Source organism: Heteronotia binoei, chromosome 6 (assembly GCF_032191835.1).
Source record: "Heteronotia binoei isolate CCM8104 ecotype False Entrance Well chromosome 6, APGP_CSIRO_Hbin_v1, whole genome shotgun sequence".
Taxonomy (NCBI): domain Eukaryota; kingdom Metazoa; phylum Chordata; class Lepidosauria; order Squamata; family Gekkonidae; genus Heteronotia; species Heteronotia binoei.
Window position 1 is genome coordinate 144700117 of NC_083228.1, and position 8181 is coordinate 144708297.

The window sequence follows — 8181 nt, forward strand, 5'->3', positions numbered from 1 at the left end:
TTCTGCTTCCCAAGCAGATGCTCTACCACTGAGCCACCGTCCCTCCCCTTTTTTAGCTAATTAAATCCCCCCTACGCTAAGTCGCTGAGAGACCCAAGCGAATCTCAGAAAAAATTTATCTGGGAGAACCAGGTTTGATTCCGCACTCCTCCATTTGCACCTGATAGCATGACCTTGGGTCAGCCATAGCTCTGGCAGAGGTTGTCCTTGAAAAGGCAGCTGCTGTGAGAGCCCTCTCCAGCCCCACCCACCTCCCAGGGTGTCTGTTGTGGGGGAGGAAGGGAAAGGAGATTGTGAGCCGCTCTGAGACTCTTCGGAGTGGAGGGCGGGATATAAATCCAATATTTTCATCTACCTCACAGAGTGTCTGTTGTGGGGGAGGAAGGTAAAGGAGATTGTGAGCCGCTGTGAGACTCTTCGGAGTGGGGGGTGGGATATAAATCCAATATCTTCATCTATCTCACAGGGTGTCTGTTGTGGGGGGGGGGGGGGAGGGAAAGGAGATTGTGAGCCGTTCTGAGACTCTTCGGAATGGAGGGCGGGATATAAGAACGTAAGGGAAGCCATGCTGGATCAGGCCAGTGGCCCATCCAGTCCAACACTCTGTGTCACATAAGAACATAAGAGAAGCCATGTTGGATCAGGCCAATGGCCCATCCAGTCCAACACTCTGTATCCCACAGTGGCCAATACACACACACACACACATACACACACACACTGTGGCTAATAGCCACTGATAGACCTCTGCTCCATATTTTTATCCAATCCCCTCTTGAAGCTGGCTATGCTTGTAGCCGCCACCACCTCCTGTGGCAGTGAATTTCTATCTGCCAAAAGAACCCCCAAATATTGTAGCAATATGTATGCAACGTAGCAATGCAGTGTTATTCCTCCCCCCAGTTTCTTCTCCAGTCATTAACTAGTTGAACAAAAGTTTGTGTCCAATAACACCTTTAAGACCAACAAGGTTTTATTGTTTCAGCTCAATTAGCATTTCTAAGCAGAGGTTGTAAAGTCATTTACACCTCTGCCTTCTTTGCAGAGCCCAGAGGGAACTCTACCACACCATTCATGCCTTTGAAGATAATGATCCTTGCCCAGTGGGGGCTCAGCCCCCCCGCTGGGAAAATCCGGGAGGGGCTCAAAGCCCCACAGCCCCCTGTGTAGTTTACGCCTATGGATGGGAGACAACCAAGGAAATCCAGAGTTGCTATGTAGAGGCAGGCAGTGGCCAAGCAGCTCTGTATATCTCTTGCCTCAAAAACCCAGTGGGGTCACCATAACCCGTCTGTGATTTGATGGCCATTTGGCTGTTGTAGAATTTCTGGGCTGTGTGGCTGTAGTCTTGGCATTGTGAGACCATGGCCACACAGCCTGGAAAATCTACAACTGCCAATGGACTCTGGCCGTGAAAGCCTTCGACGACGATTTGATGGTCTTTTCCCAACCCGGCCATTCCAGTTTGATTGGACTTCCTTCATCTGCAGCCTGCGGTGAATGTGTGAAGGTGTCTTCTCCCAAACCAGGCCACTGGTCTCTCAAGCTCCGTGTTGTCTCTTCTGAGTGGTGGTACTTCTTCGGGCAGAAATCTTTCACATCATAAGAACATAAGAGAAGCCATGTTGGATCAGGCCAGTGGCCCATCCAGTCCAACACTCTGTGTCACATAAGAACGTAAGAGAAGCCATGCTGGATCAGGCCAATGGCCACTCCGGTCCAACACTCTGTGTCACATAAGAACATAAGAGAAGCCATGTTGGATCGGGCCAATGGCCCATCCAGTCCAACACTCTGTGTCACATAAGAGAAGCCATGTTGGATCAGGCCAATGGCCCATCCAGTTTAACACTCTGTGTCACACAGTGGCAAAAAAAACAACAACCAAGTGCCATGAGAAGGTTCACAAGTGAGTCTAGAAGCCTTGCCCCCCTGCAAGCACCAAGAATACAGAGCATCACTGCCCCAGACAGTTCCAACTTTATGCTGTGGCTAATAGCCACTGATGGACCTCTGCTCTAGATTTTTATCCAATCCCCTCTTGAAGCTGGCTATGCTTGTAGCTGCCACCACCTCCTGTGGCAGCGAATTCCAAATGTTAATAAGCCTTTGGGTGAAGAAGGACTTCCTTTTATCCGTTTTAAGAACATAAGAGAAGCCATGTTAGATCAGGCCAATGGCCCATCCAGTCCAACACTCTGTGTCACACAGTGGCCAAAAAAAAATTATACACACACACACACACACACTGTGGCTAATAGCCACTGATGGACCTCTGCTCCATATTTTTATCTAACCCCCTCTTGAAGGTGGCTATACTTGTGGCCGCCACCACCTCCTGTGGCAGTGAATTCCACATGTTAATCACCCTTTGGGTGAAGGACTTCCTTTTATCCGTTTTAACCTGGCTGCTCAGCAATTTCATCGAATGCCCAGGAGTTCTTGTATTGTGAGAAAGGGAGAAAGGTACTTCTTTCTCTACTTTCTCCATCCCATGCATAATCTTGTAAACCTCTCTCATGTCACCCCGCAGTTGATGTTTCTCCCAGCTAAAGAGCCCCATTTGCTACCTGATTCTTCAACTGGAGATGCTGGGGATTGAACTTGGGAACTTCTGCATACGAAGCAGGTGCTCTACCACTGAGCAAAGGGCTCCTCCTAGCTTACTTTGCATGGTGGAGCCCGGAGCTCACTTACTTTCCAGGATCCCAGCGGTGGTTGCATTCATGCGTCTCAGCCTTCTGCCAGAACGACACGCCAAATGGTTTCCCCAACCTGCACTGGGACTGAATGTGCTTTCTGCTTTCCGGCCCCGTTGGCGTGAAATGTTTCTGCGCTCCCCATCCCCAGCTGCGGCACCGCATTCCAAGTCCTCTCCCACGAAAGGCAGGATAGGATGTCGCAACCAGGCCCCGGTTTCCATAGAATCCGTCGGGAGTCCCTCGGGCGCTGCGTTTGCCCGATTGATGTGAACCATTTCGGCTGCTTCTGGAGCCGTTCAGGATCTTGCACAAGGCTGAGCTAGTCGCCACTTGCCAGTGAACCCTTTCTGAGGTCGGCCGACCCAGCTGCCGGGCGTGGGCTACCCAGTTTGAGTGGTGTTCAGACACCTGACTGGGAGACAGCCAGCTGAGGATTGTTGGAAACGAGTTGAAGGATGCCTTGGCTGAGGGGAAAAGGTCCTTATGGCATTGGAAGGAAAACATTTCCTGCCTGGAGATATAAATAGGGTTGCCAAGTCCAATTCAAAAAATATCTGGGGACTTTGGGGGTGGAGCCAGGAGACTTTGGGGGTGGAGCCAGGAGACATTAGGGGTGGAGCCAAGATCAAGGCTGTGACAAGCATCATTGAACTCCAAAGGGAGTTCTGGCCATCACATTTAAAGGGACAGCACACCTTTTCAATGCCTTCCTTCCATAGGAAATAATGAAGGATAGGGGCACCTTCTTTTGGGGCTCATAGAATTGGACCCCCTGGTCCAATCTTTTTGAAACTTGGGGGGTATTTTGGGGAGCGGGACTAGATGCTACATTGAAAATTTGGTGCCTCTACCCCAAAAAACAGCCCCCCCCCGGAGCCCCAGATACCCGCAGATCAATTCTCCATGATTTTCTATGGGAATAAATCTCCCTAGGGAATAATAGAGTTCCCAGCAGACATTTCCCTCCCCTTCCCCCGCTTTCTGACAACCCTGAAGCAGGGGGAGGGCCTCCAAAGCAGGGGATCCCCTGCCGCCACCTGGAGATTGGCAACCCTAGATATAAAATTTCCGGAAATTTTGAAGCTTGGGGGGAAAAAACCAGTTTTTTTTCTGGGGGGGTTTTTTCCGGAAAAAACTGGAAATGTTCAGATTTTTTTTTTTTTTAAAGGCTACATCAGCACTTCTTTTTTCTTTTCCAAATTGAAAGTCATTCCGTTGCTTTAGGAACATACTTGGTACGAAATCATCGCAACTAGCATATTAAAAAATACAGCTGTATCCAAACAATTATTACAAATAGGATTTGGCTATAATAGGTAGCCAGTGCTTTGGGAAGCGGAGATACCCCGCCTGCCAAAGTTTTCCTGAACACTCCAGGCCTGGGTTTGGAATTCCGGGGAAATCTAGAACGTTCCGCCCGGCTCTCTCGTGTTTGCCCGCCTCCGGCTATAACGTTACAACGGTTTCAAAAGCTCGTTCACAGTTTGTCAAGCCCGAGTCCGTCCTTGTGTGTTTCTTAGCCTCACGCTCTGTCGGGAGGAAGGGATAATGACTTAGCGGAAGTTGGAAGCCGGTTTTTTTTTTGTTTTTGCAGCTGCTTTGAAGAGAAATTCTTGGGCCTCACCGACGTTGCAGGCGCGCATCGCAAATTGTTGCTTGCAGGTCTCGACTGGCCGGGATCCTTCTGTTTGTTGTTTTCCAAGCGTGTGTCTCAACAGCAGGGCTGGGAGGTGAGGCGGGAAGAGGGTGGAAGCAGGTTACTAAATCAAAGCCTCCTCCCCCCGGGGGTTTGCTCACTCAGATCGCTATCGGCTCCCCGCAGAACCGTGAATCTCCAGAGGTGATCCCGATATGCTTCTCCAAGAGGCGGAGACTGGGGATTGAACCTCCTCGGGGCAGAGAACTTGGCTCACTTCCTCCGAGAGCCTGTGACGTTTTTGTCATGCTGCAGCGCCTCACTGTGGCGGAGCTGGGGAGCTGCGGCTCAGCTGAATGGAGTTAACGGAAGCAGTCCTCAGGACTCCCCTCCAAACAGTACTCCCTCTAAATCAGGGGTGTGGAACTCATTTGTTATGAGGGGCAGATCTAACGTAAATGAGACTTTGTTGGGCCAGGCCATGCCGAGCTGGGCCACCTGTGTAGCTATTTAAGATAAGGTAGCAGAGATACAACTTTATAAAAGACACAGGCAAACACATATTTGTCCGACTCTTTGCGACCCCATGGACTAAGTCACGCCAGGCCCTCGTGTCTTCCACCATCCTCCGAAGTCTGCTCAGATTCGTTTTAGTTACAACAGTAACGCTGTCCAGCCATCTCCTCTTTTGCCGTCCCCTTCTTCTTTTGCCTTCTGCCTTTCCCAGCATCAGGGTCTTCTCCAGTGAGAGCTCCCTTCTCCTTGGGTGGCCAAAGTATTTGAGCTTCAGCTTCAGCATCTGACATTCCAGGAAACAGTCTGGGTTGATTTCCCTTAGGACTGACTGAATGGATCTTCTTGCAGTCCAAGAGACTCTCAAGAGTCTTCTCCAGTGAGTGCTCCCTTCTCATTGGGTGGCCAAAGGATTTGAGCTTCAGCTTAAGCATCTGACCTTCAAGGGAACAGTTGGGGTTGATTTCCCTTAGGACTGACTGATTTGATCTTCTTGCAGTCCAAGGGACTCTCAAAAGTCTTCTCCAGTGAGGGCTCCCTTCTCATTGGGTGGCCAAAGGATTTGAGCTTCAGCTTCAGCATCTGACCTTCCAGGGAACAGTCTGGGTTGATTTCCCTCAGGACTAACTGACTGGATCTTCTTGCAATCCAAGGGACTCTCAAGAGTCTTCTCCAGTGAGGGCTCCCTTCTCCTTTGGTGGCCAAAGTATTTGAGCTTCAGCTTCAGCATCTGACCTTCCAGGGAACAGTCTGCGTTGATTTCCCTTAAGACTGACTGACTGGATCTTCTTGCAGTCCAAGGGACTCTCAAGAGTCTTCTCCAGTGAGTGCTCCCTTCTCATTGAGTGGCCAAAGTAACTAGAATAATTAAAGGGCTGGAACACTTTCCCTATGAAGAAAGGTTGAAACGCTTGGGGCTCTTTAGCTTGGAGAAATGTCGACTGCGGGGTGACATGATAGAGGTTTACAACATTATGCATGGGATGGAGAAAGTAGAGAAAGAAGTACTTTTCTCCCTTTCTCACAATACAAGAACTCATGGGCATTCGATGAAATTGCTGAGCAGACAGGTTAAAACGGATACAAGGAAGTACTTCTTCACCCAAACATGTGGAATTAACATGTGGAATTCACTGCCACAGGAGGTGGTGGCAGCCACAAGCATAGCCACCTTCAAGAGGGGTTTAGATAAAAATATGGAGCATCAGTGGCTATTAGCCACAGTGTGTGTGTGTGTGTGTGTGAATATATATATATATATAATTTTTTTGGGCCACTGTGTGACATAGAGTGTTGGACTGGATGGGCCATTGGCCTGATCTAACATGGCTTCTCTTATGTTCTTATTTGAGCTTCAGCTTCAGCATCTGACCTTCCAGGGAACAGTCTGGGTTGATTTCCCTTAGGACTGACTGATTGGATCTTCTTGCAGTCCAAGGGACTCTCAAGATTCTTCTTTAGCACTACAGTTCAAAAGCATCTGTTCTTCTGTGCTCAGCCTTCCTTATGGTCCAGCTCTCACAGCCATACATTACTACTGGGAATCCAATTGCTATGACTATACGGACTTTTGTTAGCAGGGCGATGCCAACAATATATATATATTGTTGGCATCACCCTGCCAACAAAAGTACACACACACACACACACACTTAAAACATGCTTAAAACATTAGCACTCATTGGTTGCAAAGATGCTTTCTTTGTATTTCTCCCATGGGATCTTGGGAACTGGCCAAAGGAAGCTCTGGCTCTTTCCTTCCTTCCCCAGGGCACCAGGTGGGGGAGGAGCCCCAGCCAATAGAAGGAAGAGAGGCTTGGCTCAGTAGCTCTGCTGTGCAATTGAGAGAGCCTGGCAAAACAAGCTTTCCCGCCCCCCCTTCCTCCCCAAGGGAGGAGCCTCAGCCAATGGAGAAAATAGAGGTTTTGCTCTGTAGCTCCTTTGCGATTGAGCAAGCCTTGCAATCAAGCTGTTATGGAGAAGGAAGCAAGAGAGAGGGAGAAGGAAGTAGATGACAGCCAGTTGCTCGGGGGTCTGATAGGAGCCCACTGGGGGCCTGCTTTTGCCCCCAAATTGCATGTTTGACATCCCTGCTCTAAAGTGTGGTGTCTTGTGAACAGAAATTCTACTTCGTGAGTTACTGGCATTAAAGTTGTGAGCTGCTACATATATTAGTTTGCTGTGGGGCCATCTTTCCTGAGCAAAGACAAAAATATATGAACCAGAGGCTAAGAAACTGTGAGCTAGCTCACACCAACCCAGCTTAGAGGAAACCCTGGCTCTGAAATGGGTGGGCTTAGAATGAAGTAGCTTTGCATGTGATTGTATTTTAGGTCAGTCGAACAGCAGGTGGGAAGCATCTGTTGGTCAGGGGGAGAGCCTCTGTTTTGCATGCAGAACATCTCAGGTTCAGTCCCTGGCATCTCATGAGAACATAAGAGAAGCCACGTTGGATCAGGCCAATGGCCCCTCCAGTCCAACACTCTGTGTCACATAACAACATAAGAGAAACCATGTTGCATCAGGCCAATGACCCATCCAGTCCAACACCCTGTGTCACATAAGAACATAAGAGAAGCCATGTTGGATCAGGCCAGTGGCCCATCCAGTCCAACACTCTGTGTCACATAAGGACATAAGAGAAGCCATGTTGGATCAGGCCAATGGCCCATCCAGTCCAACACTCTGTGTCACATAAGAACATAAGAGAAGCCATGTTGGATCAGGCCAATGGCCCATCCAGTCCAACACTCTTGTGTCACACAGTGGCCAAAAAACCCCAATTGTCATCAAGAGGTCTACCAGTGGGGCTAGAAGCCCTTCCACTGTGCCCCCCCACCCAAGCACCCAGAATACGGAGCATCCCTGCCCCAGACAGAGAGCTCCAATGATAAGCTGTGGCTAATAGCCACTGATGGACCTCTGCTCCATATGCTTATCCAATCCCCTCTTGAAGCTGTCTTCAGGGCAGTAGGTGATCTCCAAGAGGTAGACCATGGCTTTAGAAGCCCTGGAGACTTGCTGTCACTAAGAGTAGAAAATATTCACCTCGATGGACCATGGGTCTGAGCCAGTAGAAGGAAGCTTCATGTGTATTTGCCCTAGGTAAGGCCTAGGTGGTAGGTGTTGGGGAAGACCTCTGCCTGAGACCCTGGAGAGCTATGGAGGGGGGCTGTGGCTCAGTGGCAGAGTCTCCGCTTGCCGTACAGAACGTCCCAAGTTCAATCCCTGGCATCTCCAGTTGAAAGGACCAGGCAGTGGGTGATGGGAAAGACCTTTGCCTGAGACCCTGGTGAGCTAAGGAGGGGGGCCATGGATCAGTGGTAGAGC